Raw genomic sequence first — 16643 nt, forward strand, 5'->3', positions numbered from 1 at the left:
TTCATTTATTATATATAAGTACACTGTAGCTGTCTTCAGATACATCAGAAGAGGGCATCGGATCCCTTTACAGATGGTTGTGAGCCACCATGTGGTTGCTGGGAATTGAACTCAGGACCTCTGGAAGAGCAGTCGGGTGCTCTTAACCGCTGAGCCATCTCTCCAGCCCCATTGTTAAGGTTTTATTCCTTGATGTTTCTCCTCTTTTCCTTTTTATGAGACAGTCTTATGTTTCCCACGTGTCAAAGTCACTGTGTATGTGACACCGATTATGATTCCTGATTCTCCAGCCTCTACCACAGGCTTGCCCCACTACAGGACATTTTATACAGGACAGATTGGCACAGGCTAAACAAGTGTGTTACCAACTGACCCATAGCACCAGTCCTATCTTCTCATATTTTCAAATCAAAATAAAAACAAAATATTATTCGGTAGCACTGCTAATTTTGTTTTCTTAATAAAGTGATCCAGAGCGGTCAGTACCTCTATGCCCCCGATGGATAAGTTTTTATTCTTAGGCAGGCTTCCTCTAAATTGTCCACAGGTGAAGGAGGCGAGCATGTTGCTGGGAGATTCTAGCGTACATTTGCTATGTTAGCTTGGGGTACCACCAGTGCCTTGGTAGGCATTTTCTCAGACTGCACAGCACCCCAAGATGTTTGTGCTGGCTGGTTTGGGGTGTCAACTTGACACAAGCTAGAGTCATCACAGAGAAAGGAGCTGCAGGAGAGGAAATGCCTCCATGAGATCCAGCTGTAAGGCATTTCCTCAATTAGTGATCAAAGAGCGAGGGCCCAGCCCATGGTGGGTGGTGCCATCCCTGGGTTGGTAGTCATGGATTCTATAACAAGGCAGGCTGAGCCAGCCACAGGAAGCAAGCCAGTAAGCAGCACCCCTTCATGGCCTCTGTCAGTTCCTGCCTCCAGGTTCCAACCCTGCTTGAGTTCCAGTGGTAGACTGATCTGGAAGTGTGAGCTAAATTAACCCTTTCCTCTCCAACTTGCTTTTTGGTCATGGTGTTTCCTTGCAGTCATAGAAACCCTAAGACAATGCTTTCAGCAGGGCTCCCTTCTTCCTCCCACCTTGCCTGCCTTCCTTATTTTATTCTGTTACCCCCTTCACTGTCAGGCTTACATTGTAGTCTGTTTTCCCAGTTCCCCATTTTCCTCCAGCTGTCTATCTGATACCTTCCCATATGTAACCCCCATCTTGATGTTTGTTCCTTTAAGGACACACACCAACATAGGGCTTAAAGGACACACACCAACATAGGGCTTATCTATTTTCTAGTGGTCATATTATAGTTTATGATTTTTATAGTTGCAGGCTTTAATTAGGTTTGATTCTTAGACAATTCGTGCACATAATTAAACTGTTAAATGGGGTCAGGGAAGATGATCCATTGGGTCAAGTCCTGGCTGTACAACCACGAGGACCTGAGTTCAGATCTTCAGTGCCTATGTAAAAGACAGGTGCTGTGGTACTTACTGCCCATAACTCTAGCACCGAGGTGGGAGAGACAAGACAGATGCCCCAGGAACTCACTGGCCAACTACTGTAGCCAAAACTATGGGCTCCAGAATCAGAGGGAAACCCCATATCAAAACATAAGGTAGAATGGTCTGAAGAAATGGCTCAATGGTTAAGACTCCTTGCTGCTCTTGCAAAGGACCAGAGTTCAGTTCCTAGCACCAGTGTGGTGGATCACAGCTCTGTAACTGAAGGTCAGGCAGACATGGTGCACACATATACTTGCAGGCAAAACACTCAAACACATGCATAAAATACAAGTAAATATTTTTTTATTTAAAATAGTAAAGCAGAGACAACCAGAAGGCCAGGGGAGCAGACAAGGCCCTCCTTTCCACACCCGGGTGCTGCTGATGCCACTAGGATAAAGTGATGGGCTTTAGCAACCCAGAAGTTAGACAGGTAAAGCAGCCCATCAGACAGCAAGTCAGAGAGACACTGGGGTACTCTGTGATGGGAAAGAAAACCAAGAACCAGTAAAGTCCTCAGGCTATTGAGATGGTTGAGAGTGACTGGGAAATCACAAGATTTTTTTTTTAAGGAGTGGGAAGCACTTGGCTGTGAATTATGCCTCCAAGGGTAGCAGAGTCATGAAGAGAATAAAACACAGCCAATGTCTATCAGAGGGGCAGAAAGCTGATGAGCTATAACAGGGTTTGCTCTGGTCTATCTATGGGTCCAACCAAGTATTGTCCTATGGAGAAACCCTACACAGCATCCTAGAGTTTGAGGACAGTGACCTCCAGGTCTTCTCGGATACAACATTGCTAACTTCCCCCATCTCCCATACATCTATCTCCCCTGTATCAGTCATAAGACTATAGTATTTCCATGCAGTGACCCTATAACTGGTGATCCTTGTGGAGGATAGTTTGTACTAAGTATGAACCTTTTAGCATGAGCCCTCACGGCCAGTTCCACGCCGCTTCCTGCCACTGTCTCAGGACCCCTGTGCCTTGAGAGGAGTCTATGGTGTAGACATCTCATTTAGGGCTGAGAAACTCACAATCTTTTGTTCTGTGGATATTGTGTCTCTTTAATAATCTCCATGTATAGCAAGAAAGAACTTCTCTGGTGAGAGTTGAGATGCACTTATCTATGGGTATAAAGATAAACCACTAGGAGTCGGTGCTCCTTCCAGAACTATGAAAGCTAGTCAATAGGGATGAAGTTTCTGGATCAGTACCAACATGATTTCTCCATGCTCTTCATGTGTCTTCAGCAAATAGGTCTTGCCATTAAGTTCTGGGAGATAAAGGAGCACAATGGCAATATCTTGTAATTTGGGGCACTTATTGGACTCCCACTGACTAGCAACTAGAAAAGAGGGGAGATGGCTCAGCCATTAAGAGCACTGGCTATTCCTCCAGAGATCCTGAGTTCAATTCTTAGCCCTCATGGAGGTTTATAACCATCTATAATAGGATCTGATGCCCTCTTCTGGCATGCAGGTGTACACAATACAGGAAGATACTCACATACATAAATAAATAAGTCTTTAAAAATCTTTATAAGTGGAGAAAGCAGACATCCTTGTTTTATTTTTGATTTTAGTAGAAGTGCTATGAGATTTCCTGTTTAGCATGATTAGCTGGGAGTATGTTTTATATTACTACTATTATGTTGGTAATATGTTGGTAATATTATGTTGGTAATATTATGGGGATATGTGCCCCATGTCCCCAGATTCTTCAAGACTCATATCATGAAGCGATATTGGATCTTGTCAAAGGCTTTTTCTGAATCTAATGACATGATTACATCATTCCTGTCTTTGAGTCTATTTATTTGGTGAAGTACATTTATTGATTTACAAAACTTGAGCAATCCCTGTATCTTGGAGTTGATGCTAGCTTGAACCTTGGGAATGATCTTTCCCCTTTACTCTTGAATTCAGTTTGCAATAATTTGTTTTACTTGCATGTGTGCTTGTGTGCTCTTGAGTGTGTGTGTACAGATGTGTGTGTGTGTGTGTGTGTGTGTGTGTGTGTGTGCGCGCATGGGTGTGCATGAGCACATGTGTGTATGTTCATGTGCCTGTATGTGTATGCTCTTAACCACTGGTATCTCTCCAGCCCATCAAACTTAAAAAAATAGTTTAAGTGTATTTGTTCTATTTATGTATATGAATAATGAATATTTGGCCTGCATATTTTAGGTTCTCTCTGTGTGTGCAGTGCCTTAGGAAGTCAGAAGAGAACATTGGATCTCCTGGAACTGGAGTTTTGAGTGGTAGTAAACCACCATGTTCACTCTGAAGCAGAGTCCAGTGCAAGAACAATTACTCTTTTTTTTTTAATTTTTTTTAAAGATTTATTTATTATATATAAGTACACTGTAGCTGTCTTCAGACAACACCAGAAGAGGACATTGGATCTCATTACAGATGGTTGTGAGCCACCATGTGGTTGCTGGGATTTGAACTCAGGACCTCTGGAAGAGCAAACAGTGCTCTTAACCACTGAGCCATCTCTCCAGCCCAAGAACAGCTACTCTTAACTACTCACCCATCTCTCTGGCCCCTGCATCGAGTTTCTTTATGCAGTCACTTAGTTCTGTAAACTTTCTTCTTAGGGTGTCTTGATTGTGTTCCACAGATTTGGGTATGTTGTGTTTTTATTTTCATTTGATTAAATTAAAATTTAAATTTCCTTCTTGATTTCTTCCTTCACCCAATTATTTTGTGTTGCTGGGAGCTTGTGTACGTTCTGCTGTTTCTACTGCTGTTGCTATCCAGTTTTATTCCATGGGGTCAGAGAGAATGAAGGAGGTTATCTAAACTTTCCATTCTTTGAGACTTGCTTAGTATCCACATATGTGACCCATTTTGGAGGCAGTAGAGGAGTAGATCAGCAAGGGGCATACTGACCCTTAGAAACTATCTGTTCAGATAGGCAAACAGTAGCAGAACCTAAAAAACACTAGGGTTAGAACCTGTTACTCTCAATATAAATTTTAGTTGATTTATATTGAGTATGCACCAGTCAGCCCAAGGTTGGAGATAGCAGATGTTGGGAAGCTGAGTGTGTGGTCAAGAAGCCAATGAGAAATAGCCAGTGGTCCTCAGGTGAACACACTCATGTCTGATGGTATGACTATGATTGTGGGAGATTGAAAGCTCTTTAGTAGTTCTCGGGTGGCAGTAGCTGAGGTCAGCAGATGGATGGGCTACCTTAAAGTCCATGATTTCATTTGGTCCTCTAGTTGAGAGTTGGGGCTGAGGCTAGGCAGTTCAACCTGAATGAGGTCATATATAGAAAGATCATGAATTTGAAAGGAAGCTGAGGTACGTGGGAGGAATTGGAAGAGGAGGAGAAATAGAAATAATATAAACAAAGTACTCATGTATGAGACTCAAAAATATATAAAAAAACTCATTAAAAAAGAACTGCAAAATTAAAAACTTTTTAAAAACATTTAAAAAAGAAGAGACCTCTTAATAGTTTAAAAGGTTTTCCCCTTGTTTCTAGCATTTTGAAATTTCATAGCAGAGTGCTCTCTTGTTCTGTGGAGACTTTAAACATGTAAACTCATGTTTCTTCATTCTGGGAAACAGCTTTTAAACTTTGTCTTCTGCAATTTCCTACTCTCTGGTTGATTAGGGTTTTTGGAATCTTATTAGTGAGAGGTCAGACTTCATTTGTTGCTGTTTACTTTTTGTTTGTTATTGTTTACTTTTTGTTTGTTGCTATTTACTTTTTGTTTGTTGCTATTTACTTTTTGTTTGTTGCTATTTACTTTTTGTTTGTTGCTATTTACTTTTTGTTTGTTGATGTTTACTTTTTGTTCGTTGTTGTTTACTTTTTTGTAACTTTTATTTGTCATTATTTTTAGTGGGATCATTTTCAGGAGAAGGGTTTTGAAATTATTATTTTAGAAAATAAATTTCTTATTTCCACAAGGTAGCACTGTTTCATTTCAATAACAAAACAACTTCTTTGATTTCCTAAGGATATTAATTATTGATTTTAAGAATTTTTTTCCTTTGCATTTTCTCTATAGCCCCTGGGTTTTTTTATTTTTTTATTTTTTTGTTTTCTGTCTTAGGCTGATTAAACTTGTGTCACTCACATCAAAGTGTCATTTTCAAGTTTCTGTGAAGGCATAGCTAACCATTTATTTTCAGCTTAAAGCAGTATAAAATTTACTGGCTAATCCATTCTAGATTGTCCAAGTAAGAAGACTTTTTGGCTGAAAGATCCAAAAGCTACTTATTTTTCCATGGAAAAGATAACTTGGTCTTCTGTTTAGCAGGGTACATGCCTGACCACTGGCATTTTAGAAAAAGGACAAATGAGTTAAGGGACTCTATCTCTGGAATCTGAACTTAACCTCTCTCAGAACCTGTAGGCTTATATTTTTAAAAACCTACTTTTAATAAGGGTACTTAACTGTTTTAACCTCCCTTTTAGCCCACCACCCACCAGAGGTAATTGAAATAAAAAGTTAATAGGGAAAAGGAAGATGTGGACCTGTTTAGAAATAGTTTTTTTGGAGCAAATCTAATCTGCGTTGTCAGGATATCAGCAGTTTAGTTTACATGGATCAGCAGCCACAGCTCAATCAAACACCATTTATGAATCAGCAACAGCAGTTTGATCCAGAAGAAACCCCAAGGCTCTGCCAATCAGCCCCAGTCAATGGTGGAAATGGCAAGAAGCTGCTGGAACACCACCAGAAATTCTTTGGTGCATTTTTCTCTATGAAGTCATGACAAACAATGACCAGCCATGGATGGAAAGGCGAACAAATACCACAGCGCATCCTCAGCAAAGACCAGCATCAGCAAAGCCCAATGGTGACCAGCAAAGAATGGTAAGACATACCAATACCACACAGTATTGGTCATTGTCTGTTGGGTCATGCGTATATCCTTTTTAAACACCACATGTTCTCTCAATCATCCACTCTAGCAAAACATCACATGCCCTTTTCCCAGGCAGCATTCTGAGAAAACACCATGTGTCTGTTCTCAGCAAAACATCCTCTCATGTGCCTGCCTCATTGAAACCCCCTCTCATAAGACAGTTTCCAAAACATCACATGACACAACCGAGTTGCCAAAGAAACCAGAAATTCCCACTTGATACTTTTCAGCTAGAAGATCCAAAAGGGAAAAATAACTTGGTTTTGTGTTTATCAGGGCACATGCTGACCACTGGCATTTTGAACAAAGAACAAATGAGCTAAGGGTCACTACCTTTGGAATCTGAACTTAACCTATTTCCTAACTTTCTGCTGGCCTGGTGTCCCTAATTCCAGAGCCATCTAATCAGTTTATATCCATAGAGTTAGGCTGCAGTCCTGGTTAGGGATAAAGAGAGGCTGGAGGAAGTTGAACTACTCCATGTACGGTTTTGGACCCTTGGTTCAGTACCTTCCTTACCTTGCTGCCAAATCCTGAAAAACTCCATTTATTTTTTCTGTAGTATTCCCTTCTTCAGACATCTTAGTTGCACTGCACCTAGCCCTGCTGAGTCAGTTACTGGGTTAAGCATGGGATGAAGTTTCTTGGATAAGTTAGTGCTATGCTTTCCAGTCTTTCATCAAGTCTGTCATTTTTTCAGTTTCTTATGGGGATAAATTAGTCATCCTTCCAACAGCAGCATGATTACTGCAGTTTTATGCAGAATTTCCCACAACGTTCTATTTTACTGACATCGCTTATGAGGAAAGAAAATCATAGAACAATTTTAAGATGGCTTTTTAAAATTAATAATTTGGGGTTGTGGATTTAGCTCAGTGGTAGAGTGCTTGCCTAGCAAGCGCAAGGCCCTGAGTTCGGTCCCCAGCTCCGAGAAAAAGAAAAAAAAAATAAAATTAATAATTGGTCATGTGATCCCAGGGATATAAATAAGACACTTGAGAACTCTTCTTCCTTTCTTTTCTCTTTTTTATTTTTCTATCTTTTTGTTGTGGTGGGAGGTTGAAGGCAAGACAGTTGCTCTACTATTGAACTACAACCTTATCCCTAGTCTTTTAATGATTCTAAACAGTGACTGCGGTTTACTCATCCATCCATCCATCCATCCACCCATCCATCCATCCATTCATCCATCCAACTATCCTTCTATCAATCCATCCATCTACTTATAAACAAATATTTACTGTTGCCTTGTCATTGGGCTTATGAGACCATCTGTCCTGTAACCCCATGACTTTAAAGAAAGACATCTTAGAAACAATCTGTATATACTGTATATAGTAAGATCACTTTTTAAATGGTTTGGTCATGCGCTTAAAGAGAAAAGGAGGAAGGGTTATGCCTTGTGTGAGATATGTAGAGATTTCCTGAGGTGACTTTTAAGAAGTGGACAGAGCAAACACCTTCTGAGCAAAGAGTATTGATGAACAAAAAAAGCAACAGCCATCAGAAATTGTCAGAGGAATGCTCACCATCACTGTTGCTATTTTTTAAAAAAAATTATATATGTGGGTAAATATATGTCATGGGGGTGGGCACAGGGGCCAGAACATAGTGCCATATTCCTTGGAGCTGTAGTTACTAGAAAATGTGAGCCATCAAAGTGGGTGCTGGGAACTTGACTTGGGCCCTCTGGCAAAGAACGTGTGCTATGTTGGAGGAGCAATCATTCTACCTCTTATATTTAGTTGTTTTTATTTAAAACAGTCTACATATTAAAATGAATATAAATAGATGTTTAAAAATCAACTTGGGAACTCATATGAGAATCTTTTAAATGACAGAAATGTGTTACTATTGGGGAAACACTTCTATTAAAGCTGAGAGAAGCTGGTATGATCATTTATGAGAGGGAATTCTATTCTCTGTTTGTAGGAGCTGCCACTATGAAGATCAGTCTGAAGATTTCTCAAAAAGCCAAAAATAGAACTATCAGATCACCCAGCTATGCTTCTGCTGAGAATAAACCAAAGGACACCATACGCTACTACAGAGAAATGTGTAGAGCCACGTGTTCCTGTTCTAGTCATAATAGCTAAGGAATCAAATCAGCCTAAATATTCATCAACGAATGGCTAGACAATAAGAAATATCCTATTGATTTACACAATAGAGTTCCACTTGTCACCGAATAAGAACAAAAACTTCAGGTGACTTGAAAAATATTATATTACGGAGGTAACCCAAGCACAGGTAAGATAAACTTCCTGTTCTTTTCTCATATAATTACAGCATCAAGTTTTAAAATGTCTGTGTTTTGGAGTTGTATATAGAGACAGAAGTAAGAAAGAAGACATAGGAGGTATTTGGGAGTTGGAGTAGGGTCTTAAAAGAAAGGGATAGTAAATATGTGTAGCACAGTGGGGGAAAAACACCAGAGCATGTGTCTTAGTAAATTTAAATTGCTATGACAAAATACTATGGCAAAGGCAATTAGAAGAACACATTTAATTAGGCTTATGGTTTTAGAAAATTAGAGCCCAGGATAGTGAAGCAACAGCTTGGGAGTTAGGAAAGGTGACATTTCACATCTTGCTATGGAAGCAGCAGTCAGACAGAGAAAGGCAAAATAGGAGTAACATGAGTCTTTGAAAGCTCAAAACTTGCCCGTAGTGAATGACACACCTCCTCCAACAGGGCCACACATCCTAATAGTGCCACTTCCCATGAACCAAGCCTACTCAAACCATCACATTCCATTCCCTGGCCCCCATAGGCTTGTTCAAACATATGAGTCTATGGGAGTCATACCGAAACACAGTGTAATGCAAACTATATTTAGTCCATGATGGTTTCAGCAATGTTTAAAAGTCTAAAGTTCAAAGTCTTTTCTGATATTCATACAGACTTTAACTGTAATCCCCTATAAAATCAAAATCATGTACTTCCAATATCACAGGATATACATTAACATTCCAAAACATCATAGTAAGGAAGAACTAGACCAAAATAAGACAGGAAACAGCTGGGCAAACCCCAAACTCTGCATCTCCATGTCTGACGTAAAGCACTCTTCAGACCTCCTTTCATTCTTGTCGACTGCAACAAACTTCTTTCTCCTGGGCTGGTTGCACTCACTCCCTGTTAGCAGTTTTCTTCAGCAGATATCCCACATCTCTGCCATTAAGATCTCAGGGTTTCCAAGTCAACTTTAACTTCCCAGCTTCTTATTCCAATGTCTGGATCCATACATGATCTTCTGGGCTTCTCCAAAGGGCTTGGGTCCCTTCTCCAGCTCTGCCCTATGCAGCACTCTAGGTGCTGGTTCACTCCGTTCCACTGCTGCTGCTGCTCCTGCTCTTGGTGACCATCCCATATTACTGGCATCTCCAATTTATGGAGTCTTCTACTGCAACTATAGCCTTTCATTTCACCAATACCCTCCCATCGTCTCCCTCCATGGTGCCAAGCCTTAACTTCTTGGCATGACCCTTCAATCTTGGCTGCAACTGAGCTGTACCTTCACCAGTGACCTTCCTTGGCCTTTCACGGTGACAAGCCTCAGCTGTTCTCCATAATCCCTTTATGCCTTCACAACCTGTACTACCTGGGTGACTCTTACACATGACCAAGTACATCTGCAGCACGCGGTACAACCTTGGCCATCTCTGGAACACAGCTTCTTTGTGCTCTCAGAAAACACATCCCAGAAGAACTCACCTCAGTGATGCTGGTCTTTATATCTCAATCACTGCTAATTTCTTAGCTCCAGTTAACCAGCATCAATTGCCCCAGTAACCCCTTCTAGTCTTTACGCTAGAGCCACATGGCTAGAACTGCTGAGTTCTGCTGCTTGTTGGGGTGAGACCGTCGCCCACTTGTTCTAGTACATCCTTCACTGCCTGGACACTGATTTTGAACTCAGAGATCTACATGCCTCTGTCTCCTGAGTTCTGGGATTTAAGGCATGTATACTACCATGCCTGGACCTAAGCTTTTCTTTACTCGGAACTTGCTCTGTACCAGACTGGCCTTGAAGTCAGAGATCTGCTTCTCTGTTTCCTAAGAACTATGTCTCGAGATCTGCATCCAAAGTCCATATGTCTTCCAGCCTCAATATCGGTATCACAGGTGTGCCCTCCATCTCTAGATTGTAGTTCATTCCTGATTAAAGGTCCAAATGAAAAAAAAGAATAACCAGGCCATAATAATGCCCGACATAATATGACTATCCCTTGTTCCACTGCAGAAGCATAAACAAGTTCAGCTGGGTGGAATCTTGCCCTGAGGTCACCACTCCCTTAGTTACACTTAATATCTTTTAATATGGGATTTAGCTCCATTCCACTTCCTGACGTCCCTTTAATAATTGAACCACACATTTTGTATTTTTCTTTTCTAAGTTTGCTATGCTTGATCAAAACACTCTTCACGAGAAGACAACGTCTCTGCTGGGCTTCTCTGAGGCTCCTCTTGTCAATACGATTAATCCACATCTCTTCACTTTAGCCTCAAGCAGACTCTTGGGACCAGGGCAAAAAAGCAGCCACATTCTTCACCAAAATATTACAGGAACAATCTCTAAGCCACATACTAAAATTCTCCTCTGAAACCTCTTGAGCCAGGTCCCTGCAGTTCAAATTACCCACCAGCACGCCTGACTTCCATACTCCTGCTTGGCCCACCAAACTCCACGAAAAGCATCCCATTGGTTTAAAAAAATCCCCAAATCCACATTGCTTGGGGAAAAAAAGCATGGTGAGACCTATCACACCAATAACCTTCTCCTGGTACCAACCTCCGTCTTACTTTGGGTTTTATTACTGACTCTCTTAGAAACCCTAAAGAATGAAGGAAGTCTAAGCCAGGCTTGTTGGGTGTGTACCTGAGATGTGGGTATTCAGGGGGCTGAAGGAAGAATATGGTAAGTCAGAGGCCATGCTGGGCTACCTTGTCTCAAAAAATAAAACTTTTAAATCACTTAATTTGATCTACGTGTTATTATTAAAGACCAAACTTAATAAAAATTCTCCACAACAACCCATATGGTATGGTCACTAGCTTCCTGATTGCCACCCCACACTTTTTTTTCTGCAGTTCCCAGGCGTGTTTGGGGACATTCTTCCCATGTGTAATATTTCATTGATCAGAATTTGTATTTGTTCATAGGGCTTTCCAAATGGCAGTGGAAACTCACAAGACAGCTCACATCGGACTATAAATAGCAAATGTCCTAGGAGCTAATTTACTGCCAAACGAAGTTACATAGTAAACGTTTTTGTAAACGTAAAAACAAATTCCGATCATCTTCTTCCCAACGAACAGTTTCCAAGATCTTGAAACTGAAAACATCTGTTCCTGTTAAATAATCGTTATAATGTCCCTGATTTATCTCAAGTTGCTTTCTTTTCCCTAATGGCATTTTCCCAACTGCCAGTACATTGTTAATTCATTCACAAACTCACTCCTGCATCTGCCCCTGGTGAAATGCTAGACAGCCAGTTCCAGTAACTGTTAAGCCTCAATTCTTGCAAAAGCATTTTTCTGAGCCCTGGCTTGATGCCTGTTCGTCATTCCAATAAATCCCATAAAACACACACACACACACACACACACACACACACACACACACACACACACACACACACACACCGTTATTCGTGTTTCTCTCACTTTATAACTGCTCTGGCTAACCTGGAACTTACTAAACAGACCAGAGTGGCCTCTAACAGAGATTCCTGTGCCTCTCAAGCCAGCACTTACCCTTGTACTGATTCACGTTACCTTTCTAATGGCCGGGTAGTGTTAACTCCTTATAGTTTTAATCTTTCCTTGTTGACTAAGGCTATTGAGTTCCTTTCCATATGTGAATTGATCAATTGATATTTTATGAGATCCCCCCCTTCCTCAGACTTGTCAATGTTTCTGTTATGACCAATCATTACTAATTTATAAGGCTTCTTGGAAGTGTGCTTCGCTTTTAAATGACTTTCCTTATACATTACTTTCTACTCTTTTAACAATATCTTTGGGTGAACAGAAGTATTCATTTTAATATCATTCGTATTGGCAATATTTGCTAATCTTCATTAAATGCATTCGTCATCATGATGATGAGAAAGTCTTTGCTTGAAGAAGACGGTAAGTCAGAGGAATCTCCAAGAATTTGGATTCAAATATAGGAAGAAGCCAAGCACAGAGAGGACACAGGCGGGGCTATATTGGGCACCATTGGGCTCTCTCTGTGTACTAGATGACTTAAAGGTATAGATATGAGACAGACAAATAGCATAATGAATTAGGTGTCTCCTGCCAGTCTGGGCTCTGCCTCTTTCTATGAAAGATCTAAGGAATAAATGACACACACTCAGTGACAGCTTTTGCATCAGAGGCTGAGTTTCGCCATCCCGGTGTACCAGAAACTGTGTTTACTGTACACTGAAGCTGTAGGCCCTAGATATAGAACAAGGCATCAGCTTGATATAGAGAAAGGAAGGACAGCACAAATGAACAGGGATAATATAGAAAGATGCTCAACGTTTGTTTCATCCAATGAAATTCCCTACAGAATCTTATGGGATAGCTTCACATTTCTCCCAGGTCAGATAACTCCAAAGTGTATGGACTACATCTGTTTCCCATGTAGTCCATAAGCCATCCTGTTTGACAGAGCCTTCTCTGTATTTTACATTAATCTTAACATACTGGGGGAGTTATTCCAGTTTTAAGCATTCATTCTCTTGACACAAACCATCACTGAAAAAAAAATATCAAGTCTCCTCTCCTTGTTCCCTGACTCCCTGTCTTGCTGTAAGACAAGGATTACAGGATTCTTAAGAATCCTCCCTCTCCCAGGATTCTCACTACTGTTCTGCTCTTTGCCACAAGGGAGGTTTCACCAAAACCAACCAGAAGTAGGTCTGTAAATTTTGCCTTTATCCTCCTGTTTTAATTGTTGTCTTGAACTTACACTGCCTCTGTGTGCTATCCAGGACCTAGTACCGGAAGCTCTAACCTCTGTACAATCTTATCTAGGCCTAGAATGTTCTCCACCTCTGAGACTTACTGCTGAATAAGCTTACCCTTTTTAGTTCTTTCTGAGCTCCGGCTGGCTGATCTGGCTCTGTAAGCTGACTGATTCAAACTGACTTCTCTTAGCCTTTGACTTTGCTCTGATTGGCCTCAAATGAATTTTGGCAATCTGTTCAAATATTCTGATTCTGATTCTGATTCTGATTCTCATTCTCATTCTCATTCTCATTCTCATTCTCATTCTCTGTTTTCACCTTTCCCTACCTTGTTTTCTATTCAACATATCTCTGTAAAACCCTCCTGGTAAACCCGCCCTCCTCTTTTCTTTTTTTCTCTCTGCATTGCCCCTTAAGTAGCTTAGTCTGTGACATCTTTCTCTGATTCATTACTTTGTCTGCCACTCCATTAGATATCACTTTCCCTGCCTTGGTTATTTCGAATGGTACTGGAGTGAACAGAGGAACAGTTAAATTATGTCCATTCTTCTGGATAAATATCCAGAAGTGATATTGTAGGGTCATAGAGTAATTCTAACCTTTACATTTTTCTGAAGAGCCCCTATGTGGCTGAAGCATAGCAAGTATTCACCAATAGCAGTAGCTTTGGGGGCATAGAAGTGAAAGATACCCATCCCTCTGGAGTTGGGATGAGGCATATCTACAGCCTGTCACCTTGCATGGAATGCTATAGGGTTTAATAATCCTGTTTTCCCAGTGACTTCTCTCTGTGGGCGCTGTGCAGAGCTTAGCCAAGATGATGGCTGCTCCGATGGCTACAGCTACCTCCTTCCAGTACTAAGTGGTACCCAGACTAGCATGACCACAATCTCCAATGACAACAGATGCCTTGACTCAGGTCCACTGGTTGGTGTGTCTGCTTCTACACCATCTTTAAAACCTCATTCCGAGGTTTGATCCCAGGAAGAAAACTCTATCATCTCAGACTCCTAAATGGGCAGGGAGGAGAGCAAATGCCCACCAAGGACAGCACTCCACTTTCTGTCTTTGGATTCTCTTCTGTGTGTACCATAAACAATCATTTTCCCTAGCGACTGCGGCAGTCATTCCTTGTAGGCCTTTGCTAAAACCCAGGCCATCTAGACACACCAGTACCAATGGTTGACGTTTTCCAGAGGAAGAAGGGGTTGTATATTCTTTTGCCATTGATTACAGAAATTCTTAATGTATTTCAGAGCTAACTCTACCAAATACATAGCTTCTATAATTCTGTAAGTTGCTTTTTCATGATATTTGTGGTTTCCTTGGATGTGTAAGTGACTAGCAAGAAACTAAAAATGTCGCCATCTTCATACATTTATGTGCTCAATCAATTTATCAATCATATATTAGGTGTCAGGACACTTTAAAAGCTCTATTTATTTTTAATTTTATCTGTTTGAGTGTTTGCTTACATGTATGTACCTCAGTCATCTGAGTGCCTGGAGGCCAGAAGAAGATGTTGGATTCCCTGGAACAGGAGTTACAGACGCTTGTGAGTGGTTAGAGAATGGAACCCAGGTCCTCTAAAAGACCAGCAAGTGCTCTTAACTGCCAAGCCATCTCTCCAGCTAGGTCCCTGCCAGGACCTTTAAAAGATGCTGTCGCTAAGATTAGAGATGGTAAGAAAAAAAATCTCTGCTGTTGTCGAACTCCAATTTTAGTAAGGAAAGGTAGACACTAAGAAAATAAACAAACCAAACCCCCAGCATGAAAGGTGGTCCCCAACACCTGGGATTTACTTTAAAAATTACTCTAAAGCAAACCAGAAAAGCGGCAGCAAGATGGGTTAACGGGAATGGAAAACGTTACTGGTAACAGACACGCGAGACTTCATTACGACACTATCTCCCACATGCCGGTTTGTGATCCACTAAAGCACGTGTAGCGTGTTTAGGGAAGGCCTGCTGAGAAAGCTGGAGAAACACAGGAGACAGACCACACGGTTACTCATCTACTCAAACGTACAGTGACACTGATGTGTCTTCATCCCCAAATGCAGACACTTTTACAACAGCCGTACATTGACTGTTTTGTACGTATGCATCTTCCTTGAGCCGCATCCCAGCAGCCTTCACTTCTACGGTTCGTTGCTATCGTCTTTTTCTCTCGGTGATAACACCCGGCCTCCAGATTGCTCCAGCACTGGTTATCAGTGCCTTCATTTGTGTTTCCCGAGCTTCTTATATCAGTATCAGGAGGAAGCATTTCATGGCTTCGGCCATCAGCTTACTGCTGAAAGTTACAACCGTTTTGGTCTCCCACTGTTGGCGTGGCTACTTTGTGCTTATGATTCATCACAACACAAACATTCTGTGACCAACCCATTCCCATCTGTCACAGAGTGCCTTGGTGACTTTACTCTTTCCTCCTAATTCAGTCACTTCCACCTTCAGCTTTTTTTTTTTTTTTTTTTAACATTAATACACAAGTCTAAGGGGGCTTGCCTAGCAAGCGCAAGGCCCTGGGTTCAGTCCCCAGCTCTGGGGGGGGGGGGGGGGGGGAGGAGAAAGAAAGAAAAAAAAATACACAAATCTATTTTTCAGTGTAAGATATTTCACCCTCTGATCAATTCTACTCCATATTTGAGCACCTCCAACTCCTTGATATTCTTGCTAAGCCCCACCCTCCCCCTCCCCATTTCCCTCAAGCAGTGGAATTAACTTCTTTTGCCTCGTTGAATTCTGTCTTTTGAAAAGCACCAGGCTTTAAACACACACACACACACACACACACACACACACACACACACACACACACACACACACACACAGAGAGAGAGCTCAGTATACCACCAATAGTATATTTACAACAAATGATAAAAATATGCCAAAAACGCCTTTCAAATAGTGAAAGCATTCTTTGTGTGTGAAACTTCAGTTTCAGCTTATAACCTGCTTAGAGTGTAGAGTGACTGTGGGGAATTCGTGTGAACTGGGTGTTGGTGTGAAAGTTCAGCCCTAGCTTTTGATATGTTAAATGCAAGCAGAAAGACTCGGGTGAAACCTTTTCACTCTCCAGGTTTGCAAGACAATTCTCTTCCTACAGGGGTCAAGAAAGTCAGCTTGGAGGCTCAAAGATAATCACTGTCCTTTTTGGTGTAATTTCTTTTGTGTAGTAATCCTCTGCTGGCTTTTTGTTCATTAAACCTCAAGCCTGGGGGTAGGAAGGCTGCAAAGAGGAATTAAAGCTGTCAGTCTAAATTGTGGAATATCCTA

At 41.2% G+C, this 16643-nt stretch overlaps 1 long non-coding RNA gene across 1 annotated transcript; it reads left to right on the top strand.

The window, feature by feature from the left end:
• Positions 1-13138: 13138 nt before the first annotated feature.
• On the top strand, positions 13139-15182 carry LOC134485094 (uncharacterized). The gene is made up of 2 exons (XR_010062954.1): positions 13139-13315; positions 14144-15182. It is a non-coding gene; the product is annotated as an uncharacterized LOC134485094 (long non-coding RNA).
• Positions 15183-16643: the final 1461 nt, after the last annotated feature.

Source organism: Rattus norvegicus, chromosome 1, assembly GCF_036323735.1.
Source record: "Rattus norvegicus strain BN/NHsdMcwi chromosome 1, GRCr8, whole genome shotgun sequence".
Taxonomy (NCBI): domain Eukaryota; kingdom Metazoa; phylum Chordata; class Mammalia; order Rodentia; family Muridae; genus Rattus; species Rattus norvegicus.